This window comes from Erinaceus europaeus, chromosome 6 (genome assembly GCF_950295315.1).
Source record: "Erinaceus europaeus chromosome 6, mEriEur2.1, whole genome shotgun sequence".
NCBI classification, from domain to species: domain Eukaryota; kingdom Metazoa; phylum Chordata; class Mammalia; order Eulipotyphla; family Erinaceidae; genus Erinaceus; species Erinaceus europaeus.
Genome location: NC_080167.1, coordinates 47850964 through 47868948, shown reverse-complemented (window position 1 = coordinate 47868948; position 17985 = coordinate 47850964).

The window sequence follows — 17985 nt, the reverse complement described above, 5'->3', positions numbered from 1 at the left end:
TATTCATTTGCCCAAAGGAAGTGCTGTAGTTAAGACACAAAGACATTACTACTCTTTGGTGAGAAAGAACCAAGAAGGCATGGAATGAACTTGTGTAGTGAAAAGGGACAAAGCACCATTTATTTTTATTTATGTATAAGTGTCCAATGACAAATTCTAAAGATGATTCTGTTTCAGGAGAGTCCGATAATCTTGGCTCCTATGTCTTTCCTCTTTGCTGTATTTCAAGAGGATACATTTTAAAACCTAGAACTACTGTGTGATTTATTCTAAATTTAGTGTTATTTTTGTATTGAACTTTCTTTATGTATATATATATATATATATATGTATATATATTTATTTATTTATTCCCTTTTGTTGTCCTTGCTTTTTTACTGTTGTAGTTATTATTGATGCCATTGTTGTTGGATAGGACAGAGAGAAATGGAGAGAGGAGGGGAAGACAGAGGGGGAGAGAAAGATAGACACCTGCAGGAGGATCCTTAAGCCAGTCCTTGTGTTTTGCACCATGTGCACTTAACCCACTATGCTACCGCCGACTCCCGTATTGAACTCTTTCAACTGTCATAGGTTTATTAGACCTGGGTTAAGACAGATCACGTATGTCCATTTTGGCTAATACTTCTCATTAGTAATTAAACTGTAATGAAACTGAGTAATAATAAGCAAGACTTACAAAATCAATTTACCTATTAGATTTAAAAGCCGAGTAGGTGTTGCAAAACTTCAGAGGACAGGGTAGATCCCTTGATTTAAGCAGTGCACTGTCACTTGAAATATGCTATAGAATTCATAATCTTCTATGATCCATGACTTGACATTTGTGATGATATAAGAAGCTATGGACTGCGCAATGATAGTGTGTATATGTGGCAAGGGGGGGAGAATTTTCAGTCATCTTTGGATTCCAAATTCCGTGTTCTCACCATGTTATTATATCACCCCCAATAGACTGAAATAAGTACAAACTGGGCCTGAGTTATAAACTTTTTTTCTTTCTTTTATATTTTATCTTATTTCACCAGAGCACTGCTCAGTTCTGGTTTATGATTTATGAAGGATTGAACCTTGGACTCCCATGCCTCAGGCAGGAATGTCTCTTTGCATAACTATTATGCTATCTTCCCACCTGCTGAGTTCTAAGTAAAGAATACATATATTTATTTAATGTACTCCACTCAAGGCTACAGTAAGTAAATGGAGCACTTTTGATTCCTATCCCCAAACCATGGTGCGGTAACTGTGGTTTGCCACAGTTTTATTACCACCATAAAGAAATATTAAATATTATGGCACTGAATTACTTCATACTATTGTTCAATTACTGACTAGACTCAAATTTCCTATTATTTTTTAATGATTCTTAGTTTATTTTTCTAATTATCTTTATTTATTTATTGGATAGAGACCATCAGAAATTGAGAGGGTAGAGGAGATTGGGAGAGAGACAACTGAAACACTGCTTTACCACTTGCAAAGTTTTGCTCCTGCACGTGGGGACCCAGAGCTCCAACCTGGGACCTTGTGCACTGTAAATAGTGCTCTCAGCTCAACCAGGTGCTCCACCACCTGGCCCGCTTAGTTGATTTCCTGGCCATTTTTTTTATATAGACACAAACATATTTGAAGGCAGTTTAAAGTAATTTGAAATGCAAGGAAAGGGGACAGGAGAAATACTTCTTCAAGAGGTGATGTTACTGCAATCTATGGGCCAGGGAGTTTGACAGAAGGAAGACACAAAAGTGAAGTTTCTAGGCCAGCAGTTAAGTTAGATATAAGGGACTGGTCAGGTGTGGTCCAAATACAGGTGCAGGAAAATACATGAGATTAGGTTTGGAAAGTGTGGATGGGGAAGAGAGAATTCTGAAACTGCATCCTAGAAAACTCTACCATTTAAGAGACTGTGAAAGGATTATCTAACCAAAGAACCAGAAAATGGCTCCAAGGTGAGAGAAATTACCTCACAGAAGTAAAGCAAGGAAATACTTGCAGGGCAGAGACCAAGCTTTAGCACACATAGTAGGAAGCACAAGGACTGGCATAAGGATCCAGGTTTGGAGCCTCTGGGTCCCCACCTGCAGGGGGTGTCGCTTCACAGTGAAGCAGGTCTGCAGGTATCTCTCTGTGTGTCTCCCTCCCTATGTTCCTCTCCTCTCTCAATTTCTTTCTGTCCTATCAAAAAAAAAAAAAAAAAAGTAGAACAAATGGCCACAGGAGCAGTGGATTCATAGTGTAGTCACTGAGCTCCAGTGATAAATCTGGAGGCAAATAGATATCTTCCCAAGGAAAACGTGGTCAACTGTATATCTCCCTTTCAAAATATTCTCGTCTTTATTCATAGCACTTATCAGATGCACTGGGAATTAATTTTTGTTCAGGCGAGGAGGAACTTCATGAAGGAGGAGATGGTTGGCACCTAGTCCAGAATAATCTTCTCTGTATTGTGAATGGTGTTGGCATGTTAAGGAACTTCTGATTCTTTCTGGATGAGAGAGTCAATGAATGCATTTGTAAATAAGTTTTAAAATGATGGATTTATGAATGAATGCAAGAGTGCAATAACCATTATATCAAAGATAAGAATGTGTCTGGAGATTATGAAAAATTCTAAATGAGATAGAGTTTTCATTGATAGGTGGGGCATAAGCTAGAAATCTGAGGAAGTGCTGTGTTCTATATGTAATAACACTAGTGTTTATTCATTTATGTGTTTGAGGTACTAATTTTAAAATATTGAAAGTGTTTTCACATCATGCAGTGGTCATAAAATATGGTTGTTGCATAATATGACAAAGTGGTCACATTATTCCTGAAATACTAAGCATACCAAATTATGAAACTTCATTTCTATATGTTCTGTGGTCTAAATTAATAGCAGGAGCCCAACAGCCCATAGGTCAGTTTGGCTAACAGAATGTATGCAATATAACTGTATACATACAGTTATGACTACAGAAATATTGTGTACCCCATAAACTGTTGGCACATCAATGATAACATTCTATCTTGCTATCAAACTCATGAGACATTGCTCATAAACCATTTTACAGATATGAAAAAAGAACATTCGAGAAATTATTGACATTTCTTTTCCTCATAACTCTTTTGAAGAAAAGAAATAATTCAGTCAGGAATCTGTTGAAATGTTATAAATCAGTGATGTATGTGGACGGTATAGGTAAAGGTGAGCCCTTATTACTAAAAAAATATTAAAATTGCAATCTGGGAAGTGGCACAATGGACAAAGCATGACGCCTAGGGTTCGGTCCCCAGCATCATATGCCTCCTAGTTATGTGGTTCTCTTTCTCATGAATAAATATCAATAAATATTTTTTAAAATATTGAAAATGATTTTAAATATTGAAAATTATGTTAACATGTTACATTATGAAATGTATTTGTTGTTCTCATGTGCTTAGTTCATTTATATTGAGTACCATTAGCTTGCATCCATCCAATAGAGTTTGTAACTTATGATTTTTAACCCTAAATGTATAATTTAGGTCTTTTAAATATCTCCCATGTCAGTACTCAAATATGCTCAGTTTTTCCTCTGCCTTCCTAAGCATATTAAGTAATAACTACAGCATTATAGCTACTCTTTTAAAATATGTTTATGATCTCTGTTGCAGTGTTTCTGCATCTATTGATTAATTTATCCTACTAGTTTTGTCTCATATTTTCTTTTTCTGAATGCCTAATAATTTTGACTGAGTGTTAGAGTTGTGATTTTCCTCTGACTTAATGCTAAGTATGCTTATGATTTTACAAAATCATCTTTGCTTTATTGTGGGATACAAATCTTAAAGGAGAGACACAGACAGAGAGGCTGAGAGAGAGAGGAAACAAGAGCTCAGAAACTCAAGAGACCTGGTCTCCCTAAGCCTTGAGCTAAGACCTGATTAGTCATCAGTGATCTATCTAGCCACAGACATTTGAATTGCAAAGCTCTTTCACTCAAGATTATTTTAAGAAATATTATCTACAAAGTTTTTGGTCATTCTTGGCCCAGGCCAGGGTTGACTCCACCTATGGATTCTGCCTTCATTCCTGTATGCAGACCATCTTAGCCCCCTTGGGTTCCTAAGCAGAGGGGCCAGCAAGATTACTTACACATCTCTATCCCCACCCCCAACTCACACTGCAACCCCAGTCTTGGGGGGGCTCTACTTTGCTTGTCCTCTTTGGGAATATGCACCTGGAAAGGGAAAACTTTTCATGCAGTTTGTCTGGTTTTAAATTTTAATATTTTTTTCAGGCCAGTGGAACAAGGCACTCCCTGATTCCATCTTGACTGGAAGTGGAAGTCTTTCCGTTCTTTCATTCTAGTAGAAGAGAAAGCTGTATTTATGTATTTATTTATTTATCTTTAGATAGAAAGAATGAGGCAGGTAGGAAGAGGCAGGAGAGAAAGAAAACACAGTATCAAAGCTTTTTTCAGTGCAGTGGGAGCTAGGCTCAAACCTAGGTCACACACATGACAAAGCTATTTTGGTAGCCCAAGAGCTAATTTTAAACCACATCTTGGAATACCCTAACCAATGTGAATTGCTTGGTGGATTCTATTATCTATACTATATTAACTCAACAAATTCATAGACTGGTACAGAGTATTTTTTTCATTTATTTACCAGAGCACTGCTTGGCTCTAGCTTATGATAGTAATGCAGGGCATTGAACATGGGCCCTCTGAGCATCAGGCATGGAAGTCTATTGCATACACTGTTTTTCTCTCTCTTCAGTCTGGTTTTTTTTATGTAACATCTTATATATTCATAATATCACCATTTCAGGTCCAGATTTATTTTAATTAGAGAGAGGGAGAGAAACAGAGAGGAGATACCACAGCACCATTCTATCACCTCTGGAGCTCCCCCTGGTGCTGTAGTGCTTCCAGGAGGTGTTGGGGCTCAAACCAACTGCCTCACAGACATCAAGATGCATATTGTATTGGATGCTTTAAATTTAAGCATAAAATGAATATACATCAGGAAAATCCCATCATGGAGAGTCGCATGTGACATGGTTGCATTTTAGGAAGACTATTTGGCCACTGTGACTTTAAGTGGAGGCAGTGAAGTTTGACCAGGTTGGCACTAGGGATACAGGAAGGAGGGGCTATGGGTAGACTTTGCCTAGAGCTGGGAGTTAGGACAGCTGCTCTTTTTGTTCAGCTGCCACTGGTCTTGTCAATGCACGTGAGCATCTCCTTTCTAGTGCCACCTTTGATTTATGCAGCCAATGTGAATGAGAGAAAAAAAAAAACACTTGTACACACACACTCTCTCTCTCTCTCTCTCTCTCTCTCTCTCTCTCTTCCTCTCTCTCTCTCTCTGCAAGATTTGGCCAAGATTCTTTCACTGCTAAGTTATATGGAAAGAAAATGGTTTCTTTTACACCATTGAACAGGATGGACCAAGGAAAGTGGACAGTTTACATTTCTGCTGCCAAAGTAGAATTAGAGAAATGGTTCACCAAGGAGGACCAGCTGCCCTACCTCATTGGCAGATCCCCTCTCCTGGGTCTTTCTCTGAACATGACCACAGTCATTGTTTTCCATTTCTGAATGCTTTCAGCATAGAGAAACTGTTTACACCTTAGCTTTGAATGGTTGGTTCTTTTGCTCTTGAATGAGCTTTTCCTTTTGGCCGATATTCTCTTTAATCACATGGATTCTTCATGGAGAGAGAGCCAGTGTGACCCACTGTTGCCATATGGGCTCCTGATTCCACCCTATCCTCCTGCTCCCTTTATTCAGCTAGCATGCTGGCTGTAGCCCAGCAGGCCATCACTTTTCCTGTGACTCTGGTTGTGACCTTTACCTGATGTCATTATCAGAATAGGAGATGGGGAATGGGAACAAGGAAATGCCAAGGAACAGCCTTCTGACAGCTTGTCACTGACACCCATTCATAAATTAGGCTACAACTGTATGAAAACACAGTCCATTGCCTGCCCTTCCTCTCCACTCATTTCTGCTTCAAAACAGATAAAGTGTTCATAGCCAGGGATCAGTGGTAGGTAAGCTGTGGGGACACTTTCTGGTGGTGTCTGCACTTTGAATAGGACTTCAACATGAGTCCAACTTTGAAAGGATAAGAGTAAGGTCATTGGCTTTAGGGTGCCAGGCAGTATCACAGAGGGTTAAGTGCACATGGCGCAAAGCGCAAGGACCAGAGTAAGGATCCTGGTTCCTGCCCCCGGCTCCCCACCTGCAGAGGGGATCACTTCACAAGCTACAAAGCAGGTCTACAAGTGTCTATCATTCTCTTCCCCCTCTGTCTTCCCCTCCTCTCTCAATTTCTCTCTGTCCCATATAACAATGACAGCAATAACAACAATAATAATAACAACAACAAGGGAAATAATAGCCTTCAGGAGCAGTGGATTTATAGTGCAGGCATGGAGCCCCAGTAATAACCCTGGAAACAAACAGACAAAACAAAATAAAAACATTGAATTTTTCTTTTTCTTTTATCTTTTCAATGAGAAGGGCTCTACTCAGCACCATCCTGTGCAGAATGGGGGAACTTTGTGCATGTAAGTCCTGTGCTCAAACACTGAGCCATTGCCCTGGCCCAGCACCATTTGACTTCATAGCTAGTTTCGAATCTGCAGTGTCAACAAATGCCCTAGAGTAACAGGAAGCAGCTTCATCTGTTTGAGGAGAAGCCAAGTGGATTCATTTAAGGGTAAACATTTGGAAGAAGAAGGTTCTCCCTGTCTCTCAAGCTTGGAAAGGGGAGGAAATTCCCACAAGGGAGAAAAGAATAATAGTAATGGGGTTGTTGTTCAACAACTATAAAGTTTCAGTTATACAGCTCTAAAGGTTTACTGTACATAGCAGTGCTGGTGTTAATAAACCTATATTGTACACTCACAAATGTGTGGAGAAGGTAGGCAGCACTGCCAGTATTCTTTACATACACACACACACACACACACACATACACACACACTCACTCGACATAAAAATCATTTGCAGATAGTGAGATTGTTTATTACCTTGATTGTGGTGATGGTTTGGTTCAGAAAATAATGTGTCTTCCCCAAAAGTAATAATTACTATTAAAAATAATAAAATGATGATATTTAGAAGCATTAATCACTCTGGAGATAAATCACAGGTTTATCTTTTTCTTTCTTTTTCCTCCTTGGGTATAAGAAATCATGGTCAATAATTACAACACTGTGACTGGAGAGTAGTAGCACAGGATTGTGATGCCAGAGCACAGGTTCTATATCCAGCACCATCAATAGCCAGAGATGAGTGTGCTTTAGTCAGAATAATAACAATGATAATAGTGATAAAGATAACAAGAACAGCATTGCAAGTAATTTCAGAATATCAGTAGTTTTGGTGTGGTCTTACATTCTGCATCCCACCAAAGTTGGTTTTTTGTTTGTTTTTTTGCTTATTTTTTGCCTACAAAGTTATCTCTGGGGCTCATTGACTACACTACGAATTCACTAGCCTGGTGACCTTTTTTTTTTTTGGTTAAGACAGAGAGAAATTGAGAGGAGAAGGGCAGATAGGGAGAGAGAGAGACATGCAGAGCTGCTTCACCACTTGTGAAGTGTCTCCCCTACACGTGGGGAGCTGGGGGATCAAACCTGGATCCTTGTGCAGGAAAGAGAGAAATGGAGAGAGGAGGGGAAGACAGAGAGAAAGATAGACATCTACAGACCTGCTTCACTACTTGTGAAGCGACTCCCCTCAGGTGGGGAGCCAGGGGCTCCTACGGAAATCCTCACACCTGTCCTTGCGCTTCGCGGGCCACATGTGCTTAACCCACCGTGCTACCGCCCTACTCCCAAGATGAGAATTATTTGTGTTATAAAAGATCTATAGAGTCTGGGTTGTGGTGCACTTGATAAAACTCAGGATCAAGCCCCTGGCCCCTACCTACAGGGGGAAGCTTCATATTACCTCTCTGTCTTATCAAATAAAAGAAAGAAAAATAAAAGGGAAGAAATGGCTGCCAAAAAGAGTGGATTTGTCATGCACCAAGCCCCAGCAATACCTTGGCAGCAATAGAAAAACAAAACGAGATCTATTGTCACATGTAACATAGATGAACAGGTTAATTAAAATATGTAACATCCTTCAAAATGGTAATTTTCAGGGGTCATTTTACTTTCACTGAAATTTACCCCATTTCCTTAAAGATTAACAGCTCACATAAAAATAATCTGCTGGGGGCCATGTGGTGGCACACTGGACTAAGCACACAGGTTACCAAGTGCAAAGACCCATGATCAAGACCCCAGTCCCCAAGTGGTTAATCTGTGTAGCAGGTCTCTCTCTCTCTCTCTCTCTCTCTCTCCCTCTCCCTCCCATTTCTCTCTTGATTTCTCAACCCAATAAAATGAAAACGAGTCAAACATAAATTCAAAGAAAAAAATATTTAAATGTATGAAGATGTATTTAAAACAAATCATTTTTTCAGCAGTGCTCATTGTGAAACACTGAAGTTTGTACTGCTCACATTACAGTTATACTAGAGCTTCTTTAAATATGTATATTGCGTACACTACATAGGATGCAACTATATTTTCCAGAGAGAAAAACTGAATTTAAGTAATTAATTAAAGTGTACTCTGAAACTCACTTCCCTCATCTATAAAATGGGGCAGCACAGTGATGTCTCACATATCATCACTCTAGGAATGAGTGCACTAACATGAGGTGTTTGGGACAATGTCTGGCCCAGAATAATTGCTCAGTGAGAGTTAGGGAATTCCTAGTTGGATATTGGAAGTTCATCTCAAGTTTAGAAGATGTGATGGTAATATGAAATAGAACTTTATGGCAAGTAGACAAAACTAGAATACATGAAAACTGATTATGAAGAGCAAGAATGGGAATAATGTTGAACACCATGCCTCTTTGTACTATTATTATTATATATTTTTGTTCTTTACCAGAGCACTGCTCAGCTCTAGCTTATGGTGGTGCAAAGGATTGAACCTGGAACTCTGCAGCCTCAGAAATGAAAGTCTCTTCGCATAACCATTATGCTACCTACCCCCGCCCATGTCTATTAATTTTTAAACATGCTAATGAAGAGGAATTCCTTCTTTGAAGGTTGCTTCCACTGAACATGTTTATTTCTTTTGTGTCCTGCAGGGCTGTGCATATAGGCACTGATAAACACTTGCAGGTGAGTCAGTTGTGAGGGGCTACACTGTAGACTCTTGACTGTCTCCCCCACTCTCACCACTGTCTCTGTAAAATGAATTTCTACTATACTTCCAGAGCCCGGATTAGTGAAACTTTTATACTGCAACAATAACTTAATCATTTCCTTCTTTAATTCAATGACCAGAAAGCTGAATGAAAACAAGAAAGAAAAATAGCATCATGGTACTGCAAATTGTTGCCTTGTCAGTCACAATTTTTTGAGCATCATTTAGGAATCCTTCTGAGAAATAAGAGCTATCCTTGAACAGGAGTTTGCTCATCAGCCTTGAATTCTGCCAAATTCTGCCACGAGTTCCCTGGCTTATTGCCACTTATTAGTTTCTGATTTGAAGTAAAGGTGATAACTCTTCTGATTACTTAACCTAAAGGAATACAGGAAAATCATGTAACTTGCCTTGGAAAAGATAGACTGAAATGGAATCCTGCCCTCTGAAACTCACTCTCCTTTTGAACTAGATAGAGGTGAATATATAGAGGAATAATCACACTTGCTCTTAGACCTTAAATGGCATAAATACTCACATCAAAGGCAACAGTTAGCCCAGACTTCAAAGAAACAATGACAATTGTTATTCTACTTAGAGAAGACATAGTAGTCACATCTGAAAAACTGATTAAAAATCATGCAAAATCAAGCCTAAATATAATGTGTTGTGTTATCTAACCTGTAGTAATTAATAATATCAAATTTAGTAACTGGAAAAGTTTTCATGAACTTGATTACGTAATCAATCTCATATTTTGGCTATCCATAATCATTCATTTGGAGCAAACAAGAAATACTATCCAGTGAGTTTGGGGAGGAAATAGTAAGCATGGAATAAAAGTACATGGACACAGTATTATTGATTCTGGCATGATAAAGTTAGAAAATTTGCTTACAAAAAAGAACAATGTGTCTTTAATTTCTATAATGTATGTACAGAGCATTTTAATGAAAGACATCTTTTAAAAAATTCAGTTTGTAGCTAGTACTATTTTTTTATAGATAAGCAAAAAGATTGTGACAACATTCTTAATCAGAATATATTCTAAAGGACTTGAAGAACAGTGCTTAAGGATAAAATGAGAACAGTGCTTTCAAGAAAAATGAAATCACTGTTTGCTACCTGTATATAACTGTATTTAACCTATCACTTAGATTATGTTCCCGAATGATACTGTGGCTTTTACTGCAACATCCGTCAAATCAAACTTTAACTATTTACAATTTCTCTCCCCCCTTGAAATTCCAGTAACAACTCTTTTCCTGGGGGTAGTAGACAGAGAGGTTATGCTATAAAAGCTATCTTAAAATGAGCATTTTTATTTATACTGTTTTTGTTGAACCTCGAAAAGGTTGGAAGTGTTGAAAACTATTCAGGACCTTCTGCCATCTGCCCTTATTTCATAGGTTCCCTAATACGAGTTGGAACAAAGGAGTGGGCTGGATGGAATTAAAGAATGTATATAAAAAAAAGAAAGTCCTGATCAGACTCTGCTGATAAGAGAAGCCAGTGAGCTCCTGGGTGATGCCTGCATTCAGCTCCAGCCTGACTCCTCTTATGCTAATACAGCCAATTTCCTCTTTTATTTCATTTCTGGAGCCTGAATCTGCGATCTCTGATAAGGTTCCCTAGGATACCGCCTTCACTCACAAACTGGGAGGTGGAAGGGGAAAGTGGGTGATGGAGATGTGTAACTCGCAGAGAGCACCAGTGGATGAATAATTTAAAGCTCCGCCCGGAGATTTGAGGCAAAATGCAGAGATAAGACACACCGCAGGGTCTTCTCTGTTTATTCAGAGCTTCATCTTCCAATGACAGCTGACCCCCAAGGTCAAGGGTATGATGGGAAATGGAACCAACAGTGGGAAAAGGGACTGCAAGTCCCAAAAGAAAGTGATGATTGGCTTGATGTCAAATGAAAAATTGATCTTTTTATTTAACTACTTTTTGTTGCTGGTCATCATTGGGAAGCCCATGATTAAAGGGGGCTTTGCATCTGAGGCTACCTGTTCCCGTGATATTGAGACAATCTCATGAGCTCTTTCTCATTCACTTGAGTTTATGTGTTACATCCTGTTTCATAAGGAAATTTTTGAGGTCAAAATGATTTCTGATAGGTTAGCAAAAGTCTCTGTGACTTAAGACTTTGAGTGGCAAACACAGTATCTAGATTCAAAAGGCAGTTTGATCTTTTAGACAAATGCTCTGTTGTTAGCTTCCTCTCTTTGTCATTCTGTACTAAAGAAGGCTGTGACTTCCCCCTCATTACATTTCTTTTGGAGCCTTACATAATCCCCTTTGCAGCATAACACAACATTACATAGGTTGAACCTAATCGAATCTTTGTGTTTTCACTAGCTGGTTGCCTAAATCCCTGAATCTAATAACTCTTTTCAGTTGAGAAAATTTAAAGCCATTTGTCCTGGCTGGAACCATGTTGTTCCTTTGGGGAATCTTACAAATTCTGACAGTACAGTGTGCACCTAGGGAAACTGTGTCCTCCATGATCAAAACCGTCTGCTCCTGCTCCTATTTGTTTCAATAGAACACAACCATGACCTCTACCCAGAAAGGCAAAGTCAAACGTTTCTCAGGGCTGGTTTACATTTCCCTCATCTTCTCAAACTGCTGTTTCTGCTTTCCTCTGTTTGAATGTTACCCGTGTTTTCATTCCTCAGCAATCATACCTTTTATCTTTTCTAGATAAACATGAAAACACACGAAGGTCAGCGCTGGGTGAGAGGTAAGATGTGCGTGACTACCAACCAGTCTCACCAAGTCAGTCCCTCCCTCCCCCCCTTCCTTGACAAACACTCCTTGAAGATTTCAGTGGAGTGAGACAAGTTCGAAGTATGATTCACAAACTGGTCACTTTGGGACTGAACAGGTTGTCCCTCCAAAAGCCCCATTAGCTTGGCGCCAGCCAGCTTGGTTCTCAGCATGCACCTTGCCCATGAATGCCCCCACCCCTTATCAACATTCTTGTTTTTATATTTAGAATCTCTTAAGGCAAATGCAAGGTGCACTACATTTCATTGCTTCCTGGGTGCATTTTAAGCATTTTTTTTTTTTGCCAAGGTTTAAAGGAAATGCTTTCATTATTCTTGACCTGGACTTTTCTTTCTTTCCTCTTCCCTCTCCCCACCACAACCCCTTCCATTCTTCTTTCTTAAGGATAGAAATACAAGTAAACTGAGGTACAGTTTCTGGTGGAAACAAACCCCTGACAACTGCTATAAATACACTAAAACACAAAACTTTGGGTAATGACAGGCCATGGGTGTTCAAGTTAGGTCTACTGTAGTCCTCACTTCTTGACTTTGAAGTCAGGTATGCAGTTTAATTCTGACACTGAGGATAATTTTTAAGACAATCTGTGACTCTAACTCTAGTGAAAAGTGGCTATTCTGTAATGCTAGCATCTTTCATAGTAATCAAGCAAAATATCACGCTAGGCTAAATATCACCAATACACTGATTTTATCCTAAAAAAAGAGATTTGAGTTTTAAAACTATTGGCTTCAAGTGCCTGATTCTACTCCTTTCCTCAAATATACCTCACTTATATAAAAATGTTATCTGTAAAACTAGAACTACCTTTCTAATATAAATGTTCACACTGTCAGTGAAAAATCAAATACATCATTGAGGATAAACAAAAATGAAGGTGGTAGAAATGGTGTGGAATTGTACCCCTGCTTTTTTTTAATTTTGTAAATCACAAAGGAAATAAAAAGAATAAGAGAAACAGATTCAGATCAAGAGACTAATCTATAAGAAAGAGTCTTGTTCTTAAGGCAGTTGAGGAGGAGTAGGCTCCTCATTCAATAAAACAGCTCAACTTTGCCCATCTTCATAAACATTTATACAGAAAATCACAATAAACAGAGCTGGAGCAGTCACTGAAGATATTTTAGTGCAATGGTAGAAACAAATCATGTAGAATATAGGCCTATATTCTACATGATTTGTTTCTACTTGCACAGTACTATAGATTTCTGATTTTCCATTTTACCTGTCTTATATTCTAGTTTACTCAGGAGTATCACTATGTAGAAGATTCTTGTCCTCTTAGAAGCACTCTCTGTAGGTTTCTATGACAGAGCCTTTTTCACAGAGTGTAATTGTGCAGATTACTTTCCTGCACCTATGGGAATATTGGCAGTAGGGTGTTCAGTCATTAAATTAAGGAGAACCACATTCATCCTTGCTCTTTCCTGGGGAAATGAATCTGGCTGTCTGTTGCACACCCTGTTTTGCTTCCCTTGGGTGAATTAATCCATACATAAAACCAAATCCAAGGGGGTGGTTTCTCTCTTATCTCTGCTATTGGGATTTTGTTTCAGATTTGGGAAATTGGTCTGATCTAAGAGTTTAACTTTCAAGGTCACTTTTTTTTCTACAGCACTCAACAGTGCTTAAACATCAATCACAGTGTGCAGTTTGTTTAAACTCTGTATTTTATTATTGTTATTAATGTAGTTTGATCACTTGTCATATGTTGTTATTACAAATATGTGCATACAGATTTTTTTGAAATACTAGTCCGTAAACAATTTAGGATGGAACATATGCCCCAAATCAAACAAAAGAAAATAAAATGCCCATAGTATTATTCTTACAAATTTTAAGTACAAGTTATTTCCTTTAGTTTATATGTTGTATGTTATTTAAAGTCTTAATTTTTGAGGTCAATGACTGGAAAAGAATTTATTATGTGTAAGGTTTTCTTTAAAACCAATAACAACATGCCTGTTGAACTCTTCCAGGTATAGCCTATTTTTTCCTGTCTCTCAGAAAGAAAAAATTCACGGTGTCATGTAGAATAAATACTTTTCTGTCAGATGGGATTAGCTTTCTTCTTTAACTAGCTCTGTTGTGTAAATGTTTATAGAAACATAAGAGACAAGCAAATATCCCAGAATTTGAATGCTTTAAACCCTCAAAATAATTATACCTCCTCTAAACACAAAATACACATCATATTTTTTCACTAAAGTTTTTGCAAATTAAATCAAAGTATTAATCAAAACAGTAGTTCAGCGTTGCATGAGTAGACAATTTTCATCTTAAATTTCTTTATTATTTGTATTTAGGAGTATCTGACCTTGGGAAAATAATCTTAATCAACTTTTTAGAAAAAAAAAACAGTAAAAGCAAAAGCGTTTTTTAGCCATTTTCCATTAAACAGCACTGACTCTTACATTCTGGCTTCAGGTGAGTTTAAAATATCTAACATATGAATATATCTAAATCTTTCATGACTCTTACTATTCTTTCTACAATATATACACAGTTATGTGATACATTATTTTCCATTCATTGACCTAAAAATTAATTTTTAACTAACACATAGAATATAAATGAAATTAAAGGAAAGAACCAGTTGAGGTGTTACAACATCTACACACTATGGTGTAGACATTAATGCTTTTAGTGGCTTAGCACTAGAACTTCTGTTAACAACAGGCCCAGCCAGTTTTAAACTGAGAATAGTTCTCAGTATCTGTGTTTATTCTGTGAATAAGGCTCATGTGTTACATTCACTCACCTATCCAAAATTTTACTTGTGTCTCACATTCATGATTTGGATGCCTTTAGTTTTATAGAGCAAAGGTTTGTGTTGTTTTTGTCTATCTGTTTTTGTTTTTTTAAACATTTAACTATGTGACAACTGATGGTGGAGACTGCAGCATTTTATAATAGTGTGCTTATTAATAATAAGAATAAAAACACCAATTTTAAATGTAATATGTAGACTTTGCTGACATAAAGTACATAGCATTGATTTTTCACAGTATTTTAAATGTATTTTCAAAAATGTGCATGGCAAAAACTGTAAGGTGGCATCTTGTTTGAGTGCTTCAAAATACTTAGGTATTGCTAAACTTACTATCATGCTTTTCAGAGGCCACACCCATAAACAGGGCTGTTTCTTAAACACTGACTTCTACTTTAGAGACATATTTAGAAAATATCCATTTTTATATTGTAAAACTATATTTAACAACTATTCTATCACAAAACTATTTAGATGAAAATCTTTCAAAAAATTGCATTTATTTACTTTTGTATTAGAGTATTTATTCAGGACAGAAATACGAAGATTCCAAACTAAGTATTTATAAAAACATTAAAATCAAACTAATAAGAATAGGCAATTACAATCATTTTATGTGAAAATACTAAAATATTTCTATAACACTAAAATGTTTTTGCCTCATCATTCCCTTCTAAAATGCATAAATGAGAAATAAAGTGGACATACAAGACATAGAGCTTTATATTAAAAATAGGGAAACCTATTTTCCCTATGCTTTTATCAATAGACATTTACCAAATAATGCAATTTTATTTAACAAGTCTTATTTGAAAAATGCTTATGGGCTAAATTGCATACTAAGGCAAATCATTAAAACAAAAGAGAAGTAGGAAAAGCAAATTTTAAAGCTAAACACTGATAATACAGAATATGAGTGCACAATTCATGTTTTGCTTAAATGTTCAGAGCCAATATAGAGTAAAGAGATGCTGGATATTAAAAAGAACACTAATAACAAAAAAAAGTCAACCAATATTACTTCCATCCTTTTTCTCTGTACCAGAATTTTTTTTCCCCACACACCCCAGTGCCTTATTGAGTCAGTGTCATATCCTGTGGAACTGCATGATACATTTTTTTTATTTGGTTCCACTGGATGCAAGACTGACATTCTGATCTCACAGAGAAGATATGGATTCATAACAAAGGGCTTAAAATTAGGGTGTTCCCCCTCCCCATCAGTATTGCAATTACAGATGACACTCAGTTCTCAGAACAAAATTATCTGTAGTTTAATTTGATACTGTTACATGTTCTGAGGTGGAAATTTAAGTTCACTGATAAACTTCTTGTGGATGAAACTTCAGTGACAAAGAGACAGATAAGACACCCAGGCAATATCACTACAGAGCAGGTACAAGTGACAGGGATCTTAGATGAAGCAGTGACAGGGACAAAAATCTCACCTCAGATCTCTCTCTCTTTGCTTTCAACTAAATTTTACTTCACAGTTTTTGTTTGCTTGTTTGTTTGTTTCTCAACTCCAGCATCACTTTATTGAGGAAATGTTGATTATTTGGATTTATGTTCCCTTTACATAGCATGATGGTGACTAGATTTTCCTGCTTGTTTAACAATGTAGTTCTGTTTGTTCAGATCACATTTTAATGATACCACCTTGTGGTAGTGGTAGAACACATTTTTTTTTCCATCACTGGTTATGAAAAATAGAGAGTAGAAGAAGGCAGGAGAAAGTAGAGTGGGAATTGAATCCCAATACCCAAACTGAATAGCCAACTCTGGCCTTGAGCTAGGTCAAGAAAGGTTTGAGCTGAACCCCTCCTGTGCAAGATCACCCTGTGTTTTTCTGCTCCCTAAAGCCACTTCCCATTTTCACTCTGGAACCATGGAGGAGTGTAAATAGTCAGAATATGTTTTATAGCCAGAATATGTTTGAAAAAGCACTGAGAAGTGATAATTTTCATTTAAACAGTGGGGGTTTTAATAATTAAGTTTTCTTTAGATTTTTCTGACTCTAATGCAATGTCTTTTCAAAAGGTTTTTTTTTTTCTCTTTTAAAAAAGGAAAAGGTAGGGGGTCGGGCAATAGCACATGTGGTGCAAAGCACAAGGACCAGCGTAAGGATCCTGGTTTGAGCCCCGAAGCGACTCTCACCTACAGGGGAGTCGCTTCACAGGCGGTGAAACAAGTCTACAGGTGTCTATCTTTCTCTCTCCGTCTCTGTCTTCACCTCCTCTCTCTATTTGTCTCTGTCCTATCCAACAATGAACAACATCAACAACAATAATAATAACTACAATAAGACTACAACAAGGGCAACAAAAGGGGGGGGGCTCCAGGAGCAGTGGATTCATGGTGCAGGCACTGAGCTCCAGCAATAACCCTGGAAATAAATAAATAAATAAATAAATAAATAAATAAATAAATAAATGGACAGAAAAAGGCATTTCTGGATTCTGCCCTTGGCTAGTTGTTCTCTTACTTTGTTTTCTGCCTTGAAGTTCTTGTGTCTCCAAGTTCAGTTTTTTCTTTCTGTATTCCTGATTTGATGGTCAGTGATTAGATCCTTTGAACAAACACATTTACTTCTTTATCTAAATGTTCTATGCAGATAATGAGTATGGGCTACTTTTTTTTTTGCTACATCTTTCAAGCTACTCTGCTTTGTACTGTTTCGCTAAAATGGTCCTTATAAAAATCAATGTGGGCTAGAAATACCACAAAGTAGGATTCGTAACAGTGAAAGCAATCACATTTTTCATACAGTTAAAAAAGAGGAGAGGAATATTCTCAGTCTCCAAAGAAGATGAAATTGTCTTTCATAGTATAAGCCATGCTTAGGGTTAAGTTTTCTTATTGGAGGAGAGGGATAAATCTTGAGAGACTATAGGAAAGACATTTCATGTTTTTAGGAAACAAGATATTCACAGTCAAATATACTTGATATTTGAATAAAGAATAACAAAAACAAACAGAAACAATAACAGTAACAAAAAAACTAAGCCTTCAAGCTTTATCAAATGCAACTTACCACATAAAGAGATAAGAGGTTAGTGATCACCTCTCCATGGTCAGCTTCCTCACTACCTACCACTGGCACAATATTTGTTTAAACTGATTTTCTTTTATTCCCATGATCCCTCTACCTTCCACGTGCTTGTTGTGTCTTTAATAATTCTTCACTAAAGTTCAGCATTAAAACACAACTCTTCTAAGCAACCTTTCT